This window comes from Ammospiza nelsoni, chromosome 3 (genome assembly GCF_027579445.1).
Source record: "Ammospiza nelsoni isolate bAmmNel1 chromosome 3, bAmmNel1.pri, whole genome shotgun sequence".
NCBI lineage: Eukaryota > Metazoa > Chordata > Aves > Passeriformes > Passerellidae > Ammospiza > Ammospiza nelsoni.
Window position 1 is genome coordinate 73,237,173 of NC_080635.1, and position 23,931 is coordinate 73,261,103.

The window sequence follows — 23,931 nt, forward strand, 5'->3', positions numbered from 1 at the left end:
TATGCTGAAGAATACCATTTATTTAAACCTCCTACCAAGAGATTTTTTCATTCCCTTTACTGTACATATGAGAGACAGTCCATAGACTCTTCTTGCTTTGTATTTATTGTAATGCATATAAAGCTTTACTAAATTTTTATGAGCACACTTTACCAAGATTTTTATGGGTATTGTAATGAATACCAAACAAGTAGAAACAAACCGGAATTACAGACTTTGTAGGAATTAAGACACTAAACCTACCTTTCACAAATATCCCATTGGTAGAATTTCTAAAAGCAGTTCTTGGAATAAGGTACCCAGCTGCTATTGATTTTTCATTAGACACGTAATGGATGTAGTGCTATAGAATGTTGTTTCTGTCTTTTATTAAAAAATAAATCTGAGTACAGCACAATGCAGTGACTTTCCTAACTTAGATCCATGCAAAAGTATTGGTTGAAGAGAAATCACAGCTAATGTTCTTCCAAAAACTAAAAAAGCACAGCACACCATTTGCATCCCTACCTTTCACATAGTGTTTTTAGTTAGTGGTTTAAATACACATTATGTTCTTCATTGGTCAAAACTAAAAAATATTTAGGAACTTTTGGCATGGTGACAAGTATATTTAGGAACTCTTGGCAGGGTGATAAGTGTGTGAAGAATTTACAACTTTCCAGGCTGATTTCTGATTTTCAAGAGAAAATATTGTCATATAGTTAAGTTTGTTCTTAGTGTCACTTTTCAACTTCTACATTTCACAAGATTCTGTAATTTAAGCAGCACATATATGTCTGCTCAGAAAAAAAAACAAAAAAACAACAACAACAAAAAAAAAAAAAAAAAAAAAAAAACTCAAAAAAATCCCATGGAAAAAACCACTCAAAACAAAGCGAACTCCAACAGTGCATCATGGACCTAATCTAAAATGCAGCATCTTGCAAACTCTCCAGGACTGCAGCTAAGACAGAAAATGACTTGTGCAGATATATTAGAACCAGTTTGCATTTTTGAGCATAACTTCTGTAACATGGGCATGCAACTTGATACAGAAATCAGTACAAGTGCACTGGAATCTTTCTGTGTACTCTGTGGTGACGTGTCCTGCCAGCACCCCTCAAGCAAGAGGACTGAGAACTAGCTCAGGTGGATTCTGCATCCAGGAGCAATGCCAGCCTCTCTAAGATGCTCTCCCTGGCTTTTCTTACCCACAGACTCAGTGACCTCTGAGCCTAAGTTTTTATGCAGACCCAAATCATTAACTATCATGTTGTGTAGCTGTTTTGCACTACAGAAAGATCGAAAGGCTCAGACAAGGAAGAGGCATTTAATCCACATAATAACCTTTGTAATTCTCCCAGTGTGGTTTCTGCACGGCATTATTAATTATTTCTGAAGACAGATTTGCCCTGAATGTTCATGTAAGGGTAAACTTTATGTGATTGCCATTTCCAAGTCTCCTAATTCCTAAACCAGTTTTTAATTGAAACCATAGAAGAAGAAATTGCATATCACATTATGACCAATCTTACCTATACCAGACATTTGTGCCAAACAAGTCAGAAGCTATCACAGGCAAAGGCATGATAAGGGCTAGAATCAATAATCAAGCAAATATGAGCTCCTCTGCTTAGCTAGAGCTTCTGTCTTGATCATGGCAATACAGGGAGCGTGGCAGAATTAATCACTGCACTTTAAATTTTCACTTTAGCATGCTGTGCACAAATAAACACATCAGGGTTCCTGAGGCTGTGCTGTTTTAGTGTTCTTGATGTTTTCTGTGTAGAAACATGGAGAAGGAGATGTCACAGTGCTCTGTGCTGCTTCTGCCAGGAAGAGGATCCCCTCCTCCCAGGGACTCAGCTCCTCAGATGCAACTTGAGCAGTGGCTCCTCCGGTTTCACAGCCCCCACTGTGCCCTTGTTGTGATACAGTGCTCTCCCACTGAGACAAAAACAGATATTTGAAAGATTTGCCCAATTTCTGAAGTTACATAAGCCATAAATTTCAAATAAACCTAGGAGCCTGGTGGCATTCATTTGGAGAAAGCTTTCCACACTCAGGCCAAGGGTGAATCCCTGTTCTGCTTGTCTTTTCAGACTGGAAGCAAAGAACACTGCTGCCTTTCTGCAGATTTAAAGTCAATTTGTCAGTTCTCATTGCTGTTTTCCAGCTCCACATGAGGAATGGAGACACTGAGAGAAATCAAGCCAGATTTATGACTAAAACTTACAGATATCATTTAGGGGTGAAATTTTGAATAACATCTCTATGCTAGCAAAAAGCCTTCCCAAGGAAAAAAACTGCATGAAAACCTTTTACTTCTCTCCTTCACAATAGAACTGCATCCATAATAGAGTGCTTGCCAGCATTAGCTGTGCTGAGAGATATATCTATTCCAGTAAACCTTTTACTAGTGTAGGCTAGACATCAATTTCACTCTGCTGAAGCTCAGGAAATCAATGACCACCTGCAAAGACAGGCACTGGAAATAATCACTGAGAATTATGTTAAATCCTCCTGGAGTTATGAGATTATGGAAGAAGCTCAGTCTACATTAAAATATGCATATACTCCAGCTCTTGTGGTTGCAGAAAGATGGCAAAAAGTACCTGGCTAGCAAAAGGAAAGGAGCAGATCTTAAAATGTTATGAAAAAGCAAGACTGAAGGTTGGTTCTGTGTTCAATTCTTTCTGTTACCTTAGTGAGAGACTGACATAATGTTCCAAACAAGAGGTTATGAGGCTGGGATATAACCACGACCCTGACTCTCAGTTCCTAAGCCTCATCTGGTGTGCAGATATTACTGAACTACACCAATGCCAGCTCCATCTTTTGCCTCTCCAAAACTGATATTCTTGCAGAGAGAAAAAGTATTATTATATACAGATGATATGTCAGCATAAGTGTGTCTGCATGTCTGCCTGAGACAGGTGAGTGTGCTGCTGCTCCAGATGCAACTGGGACTTAGAACAAAGATCTATTCCCAGCACATGCAGGCACACAAAGCAAGCACATACACTCTATACATACATGTACACAAATGCCTTCATGCAGATAGATAGATGTGATTATAAAATTACAGAATTGTTTAGACTAGAAAAGACCTTTAAGATCATTAAGTCCAAATGTAAATCCATCACTGCCAAGTCTACCACTAAACCATGTCCTGAAATGCCATATCCACATGTCTTTTAAATCCCTCCAGATATGGAGACTTCTCCATTGCCCTTTGCAGCCTGTCCCAATATTCAAACTTCTTGAAAAAAAATATTCCCAATATCCAATGTAACCCTCTCCTGGTGTAGTTTGAGACACATGGACATCATATACACAGATAAACACATGCACAAATGTGGCAAGGCACACGGGAGACACACACTCCCAGCACCCATCAAACCAAGATGACAGCAACAGCTCATCCTGCTTCCTTCTCTGGCTGGGCACAATGGAAGTCCAGAACTGAAAACATACACATACACCTACGTGCCACAGATAAGCAGGATCCCTCAAGCAGCTGGACTCAGACACTCTGTCCAGTCTCCACAGCTGCTGGCATAGAAGGCTCCAAGGCTGTACCTCCTCTCCAGTTGCTGGCACAGACAGAACCACCCAGGATTTCTCAGCTCCCACAGCTGACACCTTGTGCTCTCACCCCTGGAGATACACAGGCACTGTCACACCCTGCACAGTCCCATAGAGGCTCACTCCAGCCCCCAGGCTACTCAGGGGCTGGTGAACCTTGATCTTCACTAGATCCTTCCATTTCCTGGCACAATGGGCACATGGGGTGTCCACCTTGTGCTCTGGCTCTAGCTGCTGCAGTGAGACCCTCATGCACACAGAGCAGGGAGTTGTCACTTGTAGAGGAGGCTGAAGGGAATGTAACAAGGCTGCTCCCTTCCCTGACAGAGCACTGCCAGACAAGCACACTCACCAGGAAATTATTTACATGTGTCTGATCTTTGTCATCCCCTTACTCCTCTTTTCCAACTTTCATTCCTCCCAAAATCACCTAAATCCTTGTCTTGTTCTGCCTTTGGTTCCTCCCCTCAATCTTGCATAACAGGAATGACCCAGAGCCAGCTTTTTTCTGCATCCTATAAAAAATCCCACCCCTAGAAAGTAACCCCCATAATGCAAAAGTGACCTGTGGTGATGGTTTTGGTGTTTTGGTACTGGGATGGATAGCTCTGCTAGGATGAGCCTGAGTAGAGTCTAGACAGGATGGTTGTTACTTGGAGTCTCTAATTTGGGTTCCTGACTGCCATTGTGCTTTTTGTGCTCTTCTGGGCTTGTGCAGATGGGTATTTGAGGGGCTAATGGCCACTGGGATGGGTCTGGAAGTAGCCTGGCAGAGCACTGCTGGGGTCCCCCTCTAGCCATTATCTCTCTGAAGTCATTTGTGAGTGTGTATATGAGCTTTATCACATAACTTAGCAGGATGCATATAGCACATAAGAATACACTGTATTTAGATTGGAAGAGCAATGATCAAAAGAGACCTTGATTGCAATTGTACTATCTCTTGTGACACATGGCCTCCCATGTTTCTATTCAAAACCCCATGATTTTAATACTTAGTGATACTTTTATGCACTTGGATTTCACACATTTTGAAAGAAAGACTATTTAGAGATAATTTTAAGTATCTAGAGAGTGCAAAAATAGCCAGTAATGACAGTAATGAGTATAACAGAAGGTAATGAGGAGTTCTGAGAGACTAGTGAAGGGCACAGGGCCTGATCTTTGCCCCTCTCATAAGTGTGAGAGAAGGCTAGGGCAGCTGAGCCTCAGCAACAGCTTCAATAGTCAACCAGTTTGGAGGATTTTAGGATGAATTTCATTACAAGATTGCAACACTAATGAATTACCAAAATAGTACCATCGCCTTCTGCCCAGTGAATATTTAAGAAATTTTCTGACAAATTACAAATTCTAGTCATGGTATGAACAAAAAATATCGTGACATATTTGAAGTTCCTTCCAGACTGTGCATACAGTCTGTTTACAGCATCTTTTTCTCATGAACTTGATGCAATGGAAAAATACTGAGCTTAGTAACATGTTAAACTACCCTCACTGGACAATAATTATACTACTGGGATTTTTGAAGGAAAAGGGAACCAATTCTATTTTAACTTTTGTAGGTGACTAGAATTGCTAGAATGGAAAATTACCAGGCACAAAAGAGGGATGCTAAGGGTTTGAAGATGGAGAGGAGGTATAAACTAGGGAAAACTTCACAAAGTCATACAAGTGTTGAATAGGAGAGAAAAAAAAATTATGAACAGACTTTAGATGCAAGAAGACATCCATAGAAGTTTTGATTCCTGCTCAATAAGGTGGATTAATCTCTAGAAGGAAATTATATGCAGGGTTTATTATTGTTTGTGTTTATATGTTCTTGAAATATTGTCGGTGATTTCAAAATCTGAGGAGAATTGTTGGTTAAGAAAGGGTAATTTTTGCTACCGCATCCTGAATATGTTGATTTTTTTTCATGGTAAGGTGAATAATCACCCCCTAAAGGAATCAACTGACTCCAGATTTCAGTGCAAATAGATCATGTGTGCTTTGGAAAGAATAATAGGTAATTCTGAGCACACCAAGTCTGGCTGGTGAGGATGTGGGGCAAATATAACAAATAAATATGAGCACAAGAATCAGAGCAACAGCATCCCCCACTTTGTGGTTTTTATGTTTTTATTGCTTTCCTTTTCTGAGCAAGAGGTAAAAGGTGTGAATTTCCTGAAGCAGCCTTATCTTTCTTCTGGGGAAACACAGAGCAGGCTGTGCCTGCAGGTCTCCTGTGTCCCTGCTCCCCTGCTCCGGCACGGGCCCTGGCTCTGTCACTGACACCAGCCCTGCCCTGCTCAGACACTGCTCAGTGACAGTGCTGCCTCTGCTGTGGCGCTCCCAGCTCTGACTCCTTCCTGAGGCACACCTGCTGTTCTGCTTACCAAGAACAAGCTCTTTCCTGGTACGCTTATATAAGAGAACTAAACAGGACCAGGGCACACAATGAACACTGGCACCACTGAGTTGTCCAGAGTGTTCAATTCTTAGCCTGGTTCACCACACAGTTTCACTGACTCAGGTTGCTGTGTGATTGCAGACACAATTTGGTCATGCATGAAGCACGGATCGTTTCCATCAGCCTATTTGGAGGGGTTAGTTTACGGAAGTAAGAGGGTGCTGACCATGCATGTGTAATCCATGCAGCACCTATTGTCCTTAGGAACAGAGAGATGTTCCTAGCTTGTTTTTTTCCAAATATATTTTCCTAGTTTCTTTTGCCCATTAGGAAGAGATTGATTTCAGTGGCAACAGTCAGATGCTTAAAGGGAGACTTACATATGACATGAAGAAAATTTGTTTTAGGGTAACACTCATTAGGTAGTGAGTGACCTAAGAGGTTTGTGGAAGCTGTGTAAGTGGTGCATTTAGGAAGCAAGTTTGTGAAAAGTTGTCATGGTTTGACACTGGCACAATGCCAGGGACCCATGAGAATCACTTCCTCATCCTCCCCTGCCACAGATGGGTAGAGGAGTGAAAAAAAAAATGAAGGCTTCATGAGTGACATAAAGACTGGGAGAAAACACTTCAAGAGCAAAACAGGCTCAACTTAAGATTGCAAAATTAATTTATTGCTAACAGAGTCAGAGGATAATGAGAAGTAAAATAGGTCCTTAAAACACCTTTTTTTCCCCCCAGCCTCTCCCTCCTTCCCACCAACAGTGCAGGAAGACAGGGTGGGGAGGTTTTCATCAGTTTGTCACTGAGATGTTCTTCAACTGCTCCAGGAGAGGAGTCCTTTCGCTGCGAGGCCGTGGGGTCCCTCCCACGGGAGACAGCTGTATACGAACTTCTCCAGTGTGGATCCATCCTCAAGAGCAGCAGCCCTTCCCCGCCTGCTGCAGTGTGAGCCCCTCCCACGGGCAGACACTCCTCCCAAGCTTCTGCGGCACGGGTGCAGTCCTCCAAGCACAGGCTGCTCCGGCCTGGAAGCAGGGCCCCCACTCTCCACTGCGTCTCCCACTGGATCACAGCCTCCTCCAGGCCTCCACCCGCTCCGTTGGGCACCTCCCCCAGGGGCTGTGGGTGGGTCTCTGAATTCCTCATGGACCCATGGGTTGCAGGGGAACAGCTGCTTTACCATGGTCACACCACAGCCTGCAGGGGAATCTTGGCTCTGGTGCCTGGAGCACCTCCTGCCCCTCCTTCTGCACTGACCTTGGTGTCACCATGTTATTTCCTTCACATATTGTCACCTCCTTTTCTTCTCTGACTAGCAAGACGAACTGAGCTCTGGGTTTGTTTTGATTTTTTTCTTAAATGTGTCATCACAGAGGCATTACCAGCCTCTCTCATGGGCCCAGTTTTGGCCAGCATCAGGTCCATCTTCAGAGCCATCAAGAATTGGCTCTGCTGGACATGGTGGAAGCTTCCAGCAGCTTCTCACAGCAGCCATCTCTGTGGCCCTGCTGGTGACAAAAACCAGGCTGTGCAAAACCAGTACAGAAGTACTGGAGTATTTATCCTACCTCAGCTAGATGCAGTACACTGGTAGAGGCTGTCCAGAGAAGTTGTGTCTGTCCCATCCCTGGAGATGCTCAAGGCAAGAAAGGAAGATGTCCCTGCCCACGGCAGAGGGGTCAGAACTAAATGATCTTTAAGGTCTCTTCCAAACTAGACCATTCTATGATTGTTTCATTATGCAACTATTTAAAAACTTATCTTCTTAAGGATTATAACTTGTTTTGATACCCCTATGAATAGAAAAATGGAAGAAGAGGAAACATAGAAAACAAAAAATATACTTGTGAGTTAAGGCAAAAAAAAGGCATCTTTGAGAAATAAGAAACAGGCACAACTCAAGAAACATATCACCATAGTCTTATTAAGAGAGGGAAACCCAGAATGTGGGAGGACAGGGATATTTGTGTGGAAAAATCTAGGGATGGAAAACTGCTAACTTAAATGTATAAATTCATCCCAATAGCTGAGCATGGTCTGTTGATTAAGGGTTAATGAAGAACATTTTGCAAGCAGCATTGCAGTAATTCTATTTAAAGCACTCACTTTTTCTTCTGTCTGTTCTGTCGCCTACTGAAAATTGCACAACTCTGTTCTCCAACACGATTATGAAAAAAGCAATCAACTCAATTGTCTGGGGTGTAATGATGCTGACTACCTCCTTCCAGCATTCACAGAGAGAAAGAGAGAATAAGATAAATAACCTGAGACAAAAACACAAATCATTAGAATTTTTAATAAGCCTTCACCAACAGAAGGCTGAATACTGTTAGTTATATCTGCCAACTACTGCTCATGGTCCAGTGGACAGCACACTGAACAGAGATCTCAGAGATTTCTGCTCTTCCAACCCTGTAGTCTTCCTTCATAACAGTTTATATGGGCCACGTGAGCTTCAGCTTTGAGTAGTACAATGGAGATCATTAAGTAACATATAAATAGTGCTGGAGGTGCAGTATTGTGGGGGAAAAAAATTACTCCAAAACTGAGAGCCAACTTTCTCTGTTTTTGTTCAGATAGGAACGGTGACCTTCCCAAATGAAGTGTTATGACCTCATGTAAGACATGGGGTCATGAGCTTGAGGGAAATTCAATTGCAGACGTGGGGTTGTAAGTCTAGAAATAGAAGCAGACAAGTATTTCTGGCAAGAGATTGCAGGAAACTGAACTAGAACTTATTACCATCACAACTGCAACTAGAACTTTCAATGTACACAAAGGCACTGAGAAAATCTCCAGGCAACCATAGTTTAAAAGTCTTTTAATGCCTCTTTTTATGACCCATTCTTAGTTTCAGTTCTCTGATCTCTCCAATTAGATTTTTTCTATTTTTTTTTTCCCCTCTAGGCAAACCAGAACCAGTACTCTTTATCCTGTGCTGGAGATATAAAAAAAGTTCAATCTGCCACAGACAAACTATGAAAGATTTCTTAGATACTAGGAAAAATACCAAATGGCAAAAGGTAGAAAAATTACCACAATCTAAATCAAAGGCATCAGCAGACCTGGAGTAATGTATAAACATAAGTCTTGCACTACAACAAAGAATTTAAACCCTTACCACTCTAACTATACTATGTTTAAAGACATCCTTTTAATGTTTGACTAGATGATACACACACTTCGACCCATCTCATCTTACTTTCTACTTATGGGCTTTACAACATAAAGCACATGCTGAATTCATGATCAGTCTGTCTTGTAGGTGTAGACAACAGAAAAGTCTAAATGGCCTTTCTCTTATTTTCTTATTTCTCCTTTCACAGAATAATTCTCAGTAGTCAGTTTTTTGGTATTATAGCTGATTGTAGTTCTTTTGGAAAAAAAAAATCTCGGTAACTTGCTATGTCAAGAGAAGGTGGGAACAGAGAAGCCTGTCTGGGTAAGGTCAGTGTTGTGCCTGTCTCCAGCAGTGGCAAAAGGAGGAAAAACACATGAACCTGGATACTGTTTGCATCCATTCCCTTTGTACTCACCGACTGAACTCACATTAATTTGTTTCTCACTTGTTCTTTTTTGGGAAACACACTGTGTTTGTCACAGTGTCCTGTTTGGACACTGATACTGTCCACTACTACTATTTCCCTCTGACAATGAGTTCTAAAAGTTTGCAACTGTCCAGTGTGTAGGTTTTCCTTTTTGACCTTGAAACATTGAACTGCAGATTTCTGTATATGTGATTAAAGTCATGACCTGTTTTTATTTCTAGCCGATGCATCTGTGATCTCTTACCCATGGTCAGACTTAAAAATGTCTTTCTGTACAGACACATTGTCTGTCTGGTTTTTGGATGAGGTTATGGCATGCAGCTCCAACTCTTTGTGGGAGCACAAATTAAAGGGTAAAGGACAGTGTTGAAGAAAATTATAAGCTCCATCTGTCCCTTAAGAAAACGGAGGAGAAACAGCACATTTACTTATCTGGGACAATTTCTCATGACTGATTCAGAGCAATTCATTTCAATTACTCTGATCATCAGATAAATAGCACATCTGGTAGTGTCTGCAAAATAATCATTAACAGGTGTGAATTGGTGTCTGCAAGCATATATTTCCTACTGTGTGGCCCTTTGTTCACTTTAGGACACTTCTTAATTAGAGACAAGCCTGAAACACAAGCCTTTAGATGTAGATCTGTTCTTTGAACACCCCCAAGATCAGCACTTTCTACATCAGGTTGTTATTTAGAGAAAACATCCCTGGGGAAAAAAAAAAAAAAAGTCAGTTTCATGGTTCTGAGCAAGTATTCATTGACCAGGTCTGGCTCATTGGCATTTTCTTTGATTTTAGCTTCTGTTTACAGCAGTAATGGCACATATGTTTGTATGATGCTTACAGCCCATGATACTTATAATCAAAACAACATCCGTTTTTATTGTCAAGAGCATGTAAGTAAAAGTTTCCACTACAAATGTAGAAACTTCTACTTTAATTGTTGCTGGTTGATGGTTGTCTTCATAGGTATTTAGAAAATGGCACCAATAGGCTTTAGTCTATCTAAAACGGGGGAAAAAAGAGAGAACAGAATTGGGATGTAATAGCATGTGACCTGATAAAAGCAGCTACCATGCCAGGAAATGTAAATGTAGAACAAAGAGTCATAGAATTGTTTCAATTGAAAAAGATCTTTGAGATTGTAAAGATCAACTGTTAAGCTGAAGATGGAGGATATTTGTCCATTTCAGTCCCAAACTTTATCTGAACCACAATTAAATTCTACATCTTGATTTTAGAGTTGTATCTCAAGAACATATAGTCATACACCTGTATGTAGCCATATACCAAACCTGTGTGGCTAACTTGGCTAACCTGCTTTGAACATGATTATATACATTCTTTTGAATTAGACTGTTTAAATAAATCTTTAAAAAAATATAAGCCACTAGAATATGCAGGCTTCTGATCTTCTCTTTATGAAGATTTAAGTTTTAATGTGACCTGAAAATATAGTTTGCATTAGAACTTGCGAGTTAAGAGGGTGAAGGGGCCAAAAAGATTTATATAAATATTATACTATATCCCTGTTTACAAGGCTTGCACTGCAATGTACCACCTCTGCCTGAAGTGCAAGATGATGGTACCACCCTTCCCTTTGAGTAATGGTGGGTGTCCTTTTGGCAAGAGACAGCTGGTTGAGAACCAATATATGTTACAAATAATTTCAGCACAACCAGCAAGGATTTCACCTTATTCTGCTATTTAACTCTTTTGTAATTCCTTTCAGACAAGGTGAAGCAAACTCAGAATTTGAAATTCAGCAAATGTTAATTGATTATTGCTGTTTCTAGTGGTTTTTGATAGGTTTTTTGTTTGTTTGTTTGTTTTTGTTTGGTTGGGTTTTGTTACTCGAGAAATGTACACGGAAACCCTAAAAGGGCAAGAAAAATTCATAGGTCAATATTTAGGGAGAGGACTAAACTGTACAAATAGAATCAAGCATGTATGGAAACATTTTTGCTTGTAGAGCAGGTTAAGTAATGGACTTTTAAAGCCTGAGAGGAATATCCTAAGATCACCCAGTAGCTAAACACGTGGCATGTGTAACCCTCTGTAGGCTTTTTCTGGTCAATTAGGCATACATTAAGTCAGGAAACTATAAGGTAAAAGACACAACAAGAAATCAAGAGACCACGCAACTCTAAAGATCAAAGCAGTGAAATTAAATGTAAGAAACCAAAGACTGAAAAGCAACTAAAACTTAGTAGAGATCATTTTTATCCAATAAAAACAATGTTATCCTATTAACAAGGGTAGCTATCCACTAGTCAAACTACTTAAAAACTCAGTTTACTCATGAAAAATACCAGAAAACATGCCAGACCTTGAGATCTGATTCTTTCTACTGTTAAGTTTTTAGTATAATATCTGGCCAACTAGAATCTTCTCCAAAAATTTTCAGTCTCGGTTCAGGAGTTAGCACAGACAAAGGATATTTCTCAGTAAGTGGTTTGAATAGGTCAACTCTGTTTTAGAAAGTCTGAATGTATACAGACCTGTCTATTTGAAAACAGGGCCAGAAAATAAATGCTTGCACATTTTGTTTATGACATAGATGTAGCCACAAGCTACTTAAACTTCATGCTGATCATAACGCAGAGAGTGCTGCTGATGCAAGCAGGAATGCTGGCAGAGTTCTGGGCTATCAGACAATCATGATCATATTTGCTCAACCAGGCAAAATGAGTACAAAACTGCTATTTTTATTTGGGGCATTTTACACTCACTTTACACTGCTGTGTCTGCTCAATTTCCAGGAAAATTGGAACGGTGTCTTATGATCCAATGATGTGGAGCAAAACCAAACTGAAGATAGAAGAATGCTAGAGAAAAGATCCTTTACTATTATTATTATTATTATTATTATTATTATTATTATTATTATTATTATTATTATTATTATTACATCATGGGTTTCAAGTCTTTCTTATTGGAACATTCTGGACATAGACCCAAGTGCACTTGTTCAACTAAAGGAGCTGAAAGCTATTGTGCTGCAAAAGAAGACCACAGAAGCTTCATTACTGCGCATATGCAAAGTCCCAGCAAGACAGTAGCAGTATACAAAATTATAGATTTTTATGAAATTCAGAGCAAGGAAGACCAAAACATGGTTTTCAGTGAAGTTAAAAGAGGTAAGAATTTTTTAATGCTGTCAAATAAACCCATATCAATTTAGTGAAAGAACACACACACACACCAAAAAAAAAAAAAAGACTTTTTTTTCATTCTGATTTTAAGCATAGCCAGCTTAAGTGTTTTGCAGATTTAACAGAGTGATGAATTCAGAGCACAGTGATAGAAATTTCTTCTTCCTAAAGAGAAAACTTACTTAGAAGAATACCAGAATAACACAGAAAACAGAGCTCCATGTGATAAATTGAAGAATTCTCTGGCATGCAAAGACTAAAGATGCAATTCCTGTGCAGTGAAAAGCTTTTTCCTGGGGTTCTAAATTCTGCCCTTGATTATCTGCAGAATGAAATAGAAAGTGTGTATGAGGCAGAGCACATCGTGCACTGGAAGGAGAAGAGTTAGTAATGGGTGGGAAACTACATGATCTAATCTGCAGACTGCACATTTTCAAATGCCACAGTCTCAATTATGTTGAATTCAAAGCAAAATTGAAACTGTCCCTGGTCCTGCAAATCTCATCCTATCAGCCTCTATCTGGATTTGCTTGAGGGACCTTCTAAATAAATAATAATAATAAATAAAAGAGTTGGGTTAAGTTATATATATATTTTTAAAACAGCTATCGTTATTTTGAAGTGAAATGGGGGCTTATGGCACAGACACTCTTTTGTTAAAGTTAATGTACCTTGAAATCTTTCGACTCAGCACAGCAGACTGTCAAGGGTGCTTAAAAAAATAGTCCAATATTCTGCAAAGCTCTTTCTGCAAGAGGGGTCTTGTGTGAAATGATAACAGCCACAACCCCAATATTGTTTACAGAAATACAGCTTTTCACTGCAGAGGCATCACAATGAAACTTGAGAGGAAAAGGAATATAAAATGAGACAAAGAATTTAGTTCATGATTTTTGGAAGGTAATAAACCTTCAAAATTTTGTCTGCATATTACACTTTTTCCTGAGTTCATCCAAACAGAGGTCATAGCATCATGAGTTCCTAAAGTCACCTTCTCCCTGTATAAAAATAATGAGACTTTCACTACATGGAGATAGATCCTGTCCCTGGGATTTTGTACCCTCAAATGTAGGGCTGCCCACCTTCAAACCTCTTGTGCTTTGTTTCCTTGAACTACCCTCAGTAGCTCAGGAGTGTACTTCTGGAAAGCAGGATATTCATATCTGGGCACCCTTATGTAGCTCCTGGAGTGTTGCAGGTCTTGCACATTACAACTCCTTGCTCAGTGTGGTGGTGTGGGAGCAACAAATACAGATGCGCTGTTTTCTTTTCAAGCATTAAAATAGAAGTATAACAAACTGCTTGGGGAACCGCAGAGATGGAAGTAAACTAAATGTACATGAGTTTCTTAAAGTGTCTCTCAACGAATTCCATGTTGTGTTTGTGCTTAGTGCCTGGTTCTTGAATCCAGGGAGGGAGTGTGTGGTCATCTATAGATTTTATGGTCCAGAAAAAAGATATTGACAGAATATTAAGTACTGAAAAGTTGGTTTATGAATTTGCTCTCCATAAACCTAACTGCTTACATTCTACCTACATGTTGTCCAGAGCTGGAAAACAGATGCTCTGAATGTTATCCTTCATCTCTTTATGCTTCAATTTTCTCTACAGTAGTTGTGATAAAAACAGTGTTGGGAGGGAAAGCATATAATACATTCTAGTCACTTAGCTGCTGTGAAAATGGAGCACACAGTACAGATTTGTGCATGTATTAAAACATAAAATTATAAAACTATGAGGAAACTTAGGTTTTCAATCTTACTGCAATTATGTTCATATTAAACTACGATCCAGAAACAAAAATACTGAATGCAAGTTATTAAGTGGTCTGCAGACACCACTGAAAAGTATGCTACATAAAAACACATATACTGTTTGTAGGAGACAACACAAAGATAAACAAAAGCTCAGAAGAAAAGGGAAAAAAAGCATTACTGATATACAACAATCTTAGTATTATTTTCAGCTTATTTACACCAAGTATTTTTATAAGCATAATGTCAAAAGATAGATTTGGAGATGAGACTTGAAGGAAAGCAATGATGTTACTTTGGAGTGTTTCTTCCAAGCGTGAACAACATGAAAGTAACTGCTTGAGAATGAATCAAGTGGGTGATGAAGGGTATTATCAGTAGCTGATTAGAAGCAGGAGACAATCTCTTGTTTCTGAAGGAGAGATAAAGTGGGATTAGGTTATGAACATAAAACAAATAACATAAATTTGATAGTGAAGAGAAGTCACAAGCAAACTGTAAAGAGAGCAGCACATGATCAAAGGATAGGGAAATGCACATACACGGCAACATTTCATAGCAAAGCAGAGATTTTTTGTTGTTTACTCAGTAAGCAGGAAGCTCTGAAAGCAGGACCAGGGCTTTTTATGTATAGAGAGGCAGGTAAAGATTAATATTGCAGGCAGAATGAATGGGACAAAATTAGAACTATCTTGGATTTAAGAAATAAAACAGGAAAAATCGTAAGTTCAAGTGATTAGCAGAATGGCAGTTCTGTCCACAGATTTGAAAATTAATATTAGTGACATGTCTTCAGCTAAGGAATTATTTTAATCACACTTAGCTTGAAGTGTTCAGTGAGTGGTATCATGGGTTTGGCATCAAGAGGAAATAGACAGTAGTACTGAGACAGGTGTGCCATCCAGACAGAGCTGTTTCTTAGGAATATATTGCAGATGTTGAAGTTTGGAGGGTGAAGGGAGGGGGGAATAAACAGGAACAATGCTTGAAGGTTGTGGAAGTTACCAGAGGAAGTTAAGCAGAATATAAGGGATTTTCCTAAAGAACAAGCTGAAAGAACTGCTGGAGACAAACAAAAGCTGGAAGATGGGGTGATCATACAAGGCAGAGAAAGGCAACACTTCAGCACAAGGAGCATGGGCAACAGGGTTGAAATCAGGCAGCCACATAGGTTGTCCCACGAGGCAGCACACTGATCTGAAGTCTTGGCTAGAAAAAGAAACTGGTGACTGGTGTTGGTGCATCCACCACCAGTATTGATACTGTATCAACATGCCTGCCCAGCATATAAAAATTCCATCCAGATGAATAAAATGTTGTTGCTTTCTAACAGCTCCATAGAAATTCTGTGAGTAGGAATATACTATGATATACCAAATAGAATTGAAACTTTGCTTCATTTACTGTAATTATAAGTACCACACTTGTTCTGTGTTGACTCAGACATAGCTAATTATAATATCCATTGGTTTAAGAAGTTACTGACATGGTTTTCTGCCCTGTGTCCATGGTAAGACTGGTTGATCGGAAGGTGAAAAAATATCTGAGCAATGGCAGTTTATATGTTTACAGCCTGTAAACTTAATTAAATCTACACAGATTTAATGTTACATTTTGCAATGCAGAAGATGTTTTGTTATCAGTTTTGCTATAGCTGCTCTAGGGATGGCAGCTTTTGGAAGGCAGGTTGGGTGGACGAAACAAAACAGAACAGTTGGTAGGACTTCACTCATGGCCTGAAGTGCAGCAGACCCAGGTCTGACTTTAAGGTAAGATTTGTTGAATGTCCTGAAATTATAGATCCAGTTACAGTGAACTGCAGAAGAGGGAATACAGTAAGCATGTAAGAACTGAGTTAATGCTTCACCAAGTATGTCTAACCCAGTCATTCAACTTCAGCAGTGTCTGTAATAGATGTCCAGGGAAACACAGGCTGTGTGCAATACTTGTGAGCACTCGCCCACTCTGACTGTTTTCTGCTTAGAGGATGACCTGAGCCCACTGCAGTTCATGCATTGGCAACCACAGTAGATCATTTTCTCTGGTTATTTATTACTTCTGCCCTGGATTACCTATGAAGTTTTACATGCACAGCATCCTTCAATGAAGAATTCCACAAGTCTGTCATCTGTGTGAAGAACAAACTCCTCCTGCTTGCTGTAAAACTGGCTCACTCTGGGCCCAGATGACTGCACCTCATTAGACAGTGGAAATCAACATTTTCTCTCACTACAGGCTACTCATGATTTTATGGTCCACTATAAAACTCCTGTCCATCCAATATAATGACATCAGCCTCTGTGGGCCTCTGGCATTTTATAACCAGTTACTACCTTTAATACTGCATCTCTGAAATTGTAGACTTGTAGTAATTAGAATGAGAGTTTCTTCTTTATTTTGTTTTCTGATGTTGATTTAAAACATCAAAAAGATAGTTGCAAACCCACCTATATTTCGTCTAATATCTTGAACTATGTTTTTATTGCACATGGAACAGAAAGTGGAAATTTTTCATTATGAGTCCCAGACTCTGTTTTGGTCCGTGGATTATCTTCAGACAGCAGCCATCAGAGACCACACTAATGTTTCATTACAAGTAGAGTGAATTTTGAGTATTAAGGGGATAACTTTTTCCCCCCAACAGTTGCACAGAAATTCACTGGAAAATTGTGAGTTTAATAACACTAAATTTTAAACTTTTTTTTTTTTTGCTCAAAGGCTTTTATGTACTACCTTTGTTCAAGTACATTGGTCCAATTGTCTCTTAACTCAGCCATTGGGCTAGATTTGTGCCACAAGAAAATCTCTACTGAAGGCTGCAAACCCTAGGAGCAGAGTATTCCAAACAAATACTAATTAGTTAAACATCCAAGATTGTTCTTACCCAACAGTAGGATATATTGCAACACACACAGTGTATGTTTGAGCTGATGAACTCTTTCTCCCACCCAGGAACTGGTAATGATTTCACATTAGCAAGGCTAATTGACATCGTGTTTACTTGCTGCAAACACTGACAGATGAACAAACACATTTCAATTCCTAAAAAAGCCTCCCATGCTCAAAAAAGTTTTAAGAGTTTAGGATAATTTTCTTTTCCAGGTAGCAGAAATGAGATTTTTAATTTTACAGTATTATTCACAGTTGAACCCAAAGTAAATTCTAATCTGCAAGAAGTTGCAGACAGGAATTCTCATCCTTACAGCTTTCCTGAGACCTTGTTATGTTCTCTGGTTCTTAGAACTTTATCTCAACCTTGAGCTTCTTATTTACTGTTATTTTCTCTTCCTCTGTAGCTGAGGATTGTTTCATTTATATGCCTTAACAGGAAATGAACTGAGTCTTTGATTCTCTATATTCATATTCAATATTCAATATTTTGCACACCTGATTCACTGTGCAAAGAGTTTAGCATTGTTCAGAATCTTCAGCATTGCTGCCTGGGCTTTAGGAGAGAAATTATTACAGACTTGAAAACTGAATCATCTCTTTTTGCTTCTCTCTGCTTATAGACTTTATGTAGATACATCTTGGCATTTATTTAAGAGACAACAGCTTTTTCAGTTTATTGGCATTCTTTCAGATATTCTCCCTTGTTATTGTCCTCCTAATATTCTGTCCAGCTCATACACATAATTCACTGTGCTTTGTCCTTCTAATCTGATATTAGATATTTAGATTTATGTGAAACATTCTAAACTTACAGATCTTCTGTTTCCCTTCCAAGGGTATTGTTCAGCTTGTAGTGTATTCTTTCACCCTTCGTTACTTACACAATTGATGCTTTTTCTTACCTCGTTTAAATGTCTCTTGGTTCTTTTTATAGTGTGATGAATTTCTCTATATTTGTGTCTGGTTTCATACTCCTTTGTTCCATCACATATTTCCTCTATTGTTTTTAAAGGCTTTTGCTTAGCCTTTCTGCACTTTTTCTGTTGTATTTATATTTATATTTATATCTGTAATATATTTAAACTACCACACCCTTTTATTGCAATGTAATATAATAATACGTAACGTGTTTCTCTTGCTGCAAGGAAACTTGGCTACACAGGCTGAGCTTCATTCATCAGCACAGAGTTCCAGTAAAATGTCACTCCCCCTCTCCAGCACAAGAGAGACTTTGAAATGCACTAATAGTAAATACTTGCCTCATGGGTTTTTTTCTGGTTACTGCTTGCTGTTTTCAAGTTGCATCTCATCCTCCATCCCTCACTGCTTTACACAAGCCTGTTTTGTCTCTCAGTATAAGCAAGACAAATTATTTGATTGTGGTGGCATTCAGACTGGCACATGACATCAGCCTCTTTTGTTCTAGATGTTGTTGCAGTGTCTAGCATAGGAAAATTTCTCTTCAGAAGCAGCCTATGGTGAATTTAAGCGTATCTATCCAACCTTAGCACTGGTTTTTATTCTTGTCTGGAGCAAAATGAAATCAGTGATATCCCCTAAAAGTCAAATACATCTTGATACTTGACTAAAAGGGGACATTAATTATTATTTAAGGTGAGATTTACATTCCTTACAGATGGATATCTGAATCAGGAATAATTTTCTACATTTCTTTAAAGAGAAAAGGAGATATAGTCAACAGGATTAATGGAATACAGGGTGTAATTCATCTCAGCAGGTGTAAATAAATGTCTTTTTCAGCATGAGATTAATTGTTCCCAAGGCTTCATTGACACTATTGAGTAAATCCCTACGGATCATAATGAAAGTTTAGTCAAATAGATCAGGTGTAGTGACCTCTGTTTAGCCAGAATGTCTGTGGAAGAGGTAGGAATTGAATGTCTATCATTAGATTTTAGCCTATGTCTCCTAAATGAATGCATTATGGTTTATTTTCTGCATACTAGCCCGATTCTTTGAAAGCTGTATGTGAACTTTCAGGTTAATGCAATGGAAAAAAAATGGAGCAGAATCTCTTTGCTTGTATCTGCTCAACAGGATAACAGTAAAATTCCCATCACTGATTTTAAACGATGCCATAGAGCACTCCAGGCATCCACAGATCCAGTATAAGACAAAAGCTGTCAGACATTTGCTTCCATTTTTTTATTGTTACTTTTATTATTTCCAAGGCTGTCATACACTCAAAAGTTACATTGCAATCAGTTAATGATTTAATGGAAATAAGTAAGACAATTCCCTTAGAGCTAGTAAAGCCCCAGGATTAGACAGATTTCTGTCAGGTTATAATAAACCTTCCTAACACCTACCGGGCCCAGTTTCATATCTCTTCAAAGAATCAGTTAAAATACCACCAATAAAAGGGAAAATTGAAAGAGCTTTTTAATCACTTTGTTTGTCCTTAAAATCATACAAAATACTTTCACAATGACACCAACTCAGGGAAAAACAACACAAAAGCAAATCTTTTCATCATCTTTATTTAAGGGTATTTTAAACAGTGCACAAAGAACCAGAATTACTGTACAGGTGTTTCTCATTTACTTCAAAGAGACAAATTTTGCCCATACATCCCAATTTACACCCATTAGGGTGTGAATAACCTGATGAAGTGCCACTGATGCAAGAATTATTTTCCTTTTCTGAATTGCTTGCCACTTGAGCAGTGAGGAAGGGCTCTGACTGCAGCAGGTGACACTTAGTAAAGGTCCTCAAACCTGATGATGCCCAGCCTTTTGTTCTTGGCCCCTTTTAAGGGGCTCAGAGTTAGGGCTCCACTTTCTCTTTTTGAAGAGCAAGATTGCAGCAACATCCAATGAAATTTATGGATGAATGATATGAAAGGTGCCTCACACAACTGATTGCTCCTTCTTTTTTTTCCATTGCATTCCTCTCCTTCTACTCCATCATATCTATTCTATCAAAATACAGCAGATCAACTGCTGAAGGCTGAGTGCTGAACTGCGACCCAGTGCAGATCAATGCAAAATATGAGTCTGATTGGTAATTAGTGGTTAGATCTGAGTACTCCACTTGCATTTTCATTGCAGCAGTAATAATAGAGAGGAAAAAGTGAAGATTTTTCTTCTTTACCTTCATTTACCATCTTGCAAAATGCAGCAGAATCCACCGTATAGTTACTGCTTTAAGATTTGCTAACTATGAAATCAACATGCAATATATTTCTTTGCAAAACTCCCTTAAGTACTGGGTTATTTTAGATGAAGTTTACCAAATCAGTCTCATGCTGTGATCTCTGAAACACTGAATAGATGTCTTGTGTATCCTCTCCGCTTGAATTAAACACTGAACTTCTTTAAAACATGAATTTTAATTAGTTTTGGAGCTACAAATGCCACCTGTGCTGAATGGTGATGCTGAGGGAGTTCCATTAGTATTCCAGAATTTCTTTCAAAGCCATCTTCCATGTGACAGATGGCAAAAGATGGTACATGAACCAAGTTAAATAAATAATGCAAATAAGCGTGGATATGTGCCTTGTGGATGTCCCTTTTTTTCTGACCAGATTGTTATAAAAAAGCTCTATGTGTCAATACCATTTAAAAAATCCCCATTTAACTATTTTTACATATTTCTAGTTATTCTGAAATAATGAACTTCAGGTACCCACTACAAATGAGGTTGGTTTTTACCTTGCAAGAACAAGCAAGAACTTTATGTCACAGTTTAGCAGTCATTTAATATTTACCAGAGACCACCATGCACATGATAGCATTATTCTGCCAAGAAGGAGAAAGAAAAAACATGCTAGTCTTGCAAAGCCTGGATTCAGTATGTCTCTATTCAGGAAGGAAGAAAATAAGAAATCAGACAGGGAAAGAATCATATGGTAGGTTGTTTGTTTCATGGCTCTAATGCTACATTGATCTTCTTCATATTGTCTATTATTCAGAAATAAAAGTTGGTACTGCAGTTATTGTAACAGTATGTTTCCAGTCATGCAGCACTATCCAGGTATTAGCAATTTATGGGGAAGGCAGTATCATTTACGCATCCGCTGTTCCATTTCTAATTGCCTGACACTTATTTAGTATTGAATGGAAGGACATAGCAGAGATCATTGGAGCAAAACTCCTTTTCTACTCTGCCCCATAAGCTTGCCTGGCTTTCTAAGATATCTGCAAGACAGTCACTCACTCTACCGCTGCTACTGTGAGAATTGAGAAACTCAGGCTCCGGAAAGGCACCAATTACTGTATTTTATGGGAATATATGTTGTTCATTTTTAGGGTGATAGAGGGCAAAGAAAGTCTTTTCCTTTTCGTATACTTCGCTGCCTCTCTCTTATTAATCAGAAAACTTTTTGGCTCATGCACAGCTTCGAATATATATTTTTAAGGTGCTTTATCCTTATTGATTCTTTTGTGACTTGGAGCCTTTGAGTCCATTAACATAAGAGCCAGCACTGCACTCTCATGTACCTAACCCTGTGCTTCATCATCTCTCTCAAATCTCATTCAAAATGTGGGACTGACATGGACTAAGATCCATGTGGTTAGTATTGTACAGACCTTCCATTAAAAACTGGATTTCATGGCAAATGTCTGCCTTGAACACACCAGATCAATTTTAATATCATTATTTCTAGCATCTGCCAGGGAGAAGAAGGCCGAGCAGGGAAATCAATAAACCCTACAAAAAGAGGGAAAATAAAATATATATAATTAATATATTCAAAAGCTTTATGTATCTGGAAAATGCTTATTAATCCCTTTGAGTTCAGAATTTCTGGTATGAACCATTTTTGGTGAAAGTAATCAACAACTCTGACCAACTAATAGCATATATGATTGTCCTTGTATATGATTGGCCCTGCCACTTGCTTCTTGGTGTATCCTGAGCAATCTAACTTAATCTGAGCTTTTTTCCCTACTCTGCCATGACAGTTTCCCCTAATTAACTGGAACAGTGCCTAACAGTGAGGGCTGAAAGGAACGAGAGATGTTTGCAACAGTGTCATCAGAACAGATTTTGCATTGAAAACAAAGATAGAATGAAAGGTAAAATGGTATTTTAACTTGAAATATGCTTTTCACTACTTGAGTTTTCATTTTCATTGAGTCTTTTAGTCTATTTTGCATTGTCTGAATTCAGTAATATCTTTATAATTTGTGTATTTTAGAATTTCAAACTACTTTTTTCTTGGCCCTGCCTCATTCACAAGCTCAAGCCTTGAAAAGTCTATCAACCAGATGTCTTGGATTTAGTTTTATTAAGAGAGGAAGACATAGGCTGCATCTCATTCACTAAAAATATGTATAAAAAGATACTGTCTTCTGCTATATCAAAATTTCTCACTTAAAATATTGTGCATTAAAGGATACTCAGTGACAAATTTTCAGTAAATTCAAGCAGTAGAAATGTAAGCACTTGGTCTTCTAGCATCCCAGAACATTACATGCCATTTGTTTAGCTTGCAAAATAAACTTTATCTTTCTTTGTGATAAGTGAAAGAATTTGGGCTTTTAGGGCAGACTTTTAGACTCCAGACCACTGCCTAAAAATGCAAACTCAGGACTGTGCACACTGTCTTTCCTTCAATGGACAGGAGGGACAGTGTCTGGGAACATGCTCTTGGTTCCACCCAAGCAGTGACCTTGTATTTGCAGCAGCATCAGTCCTGCTTTGCCCTCTGTTAATGAGCTGTCTTACAATGTGACTAAACACTGGTGTGATTTTCTGCTGACCACTCATTTCCTGTGATTGCTGCCATATCCACTGTTCTGCTTCTACACGTCTGGGTGTGGGAGAAGACATAAGGTGCCCTTTTAGCTCTGAATTATTTGTCCGCATTAAACCAATATAATAGAAAAGTTGCTGAGAGACCAAGACAAAGAATTGTTTCATTTGATAGATTATTAATCTATTAAAGATCTTTCTTCAGAACAGATTTCTGCTTTGCTACTTTCAGTCTATTTGGCCTTCCAGAAAAAAAAGGAAGAAAGAAAAAGAAAACAACACAAGAAAACCCATGAAAAAATATGATAATTTCTCCTTCTGACAGGTTTAATTTTACTATCTCTGCAAAAGGTACTTTCACCTTGAAGTGAACTTTTGATCCTCCTCATCATGGTTATCTTTTTTAAAGGGATAGGTCTTGTGAGCGAGACATGACAAATCACAATGAGAGTAGCATTTTATAAATTGGTGACTGTGTAAATGTCAATCTGTAAATGTTTGTTTTTATCGCTGAAACAGTCTCACTTGATTTCGCCCCATCAAATGCAAGTACTTGAAAATTCCACAGAGAAAACAAAGACATTGCTTATAGCTCATTTCTTCCTTTAAATGTGTTCTACATATTCAAGCTTTGAAAGTGTCTTTGTTCTCGCATTTTTGTAAAGACAGTTTTCCTGAGGGATATGCCAATAGTAATCACTGGTGTATCCACACCATAAATTGGAAATGCACATTATTGATTCTGTCAGAATTGTTGATGATAATGCAAAATATTAAGCAAAAAAAATTGTTTCAGTCTTTTTCTAAAATTAGTTGAACTCCAATTGCATCAGAAGATGGATTAGGATCTGAATCTAACAATCAGAGGAGGCTGTATGAAACAGCATATGAGGATGG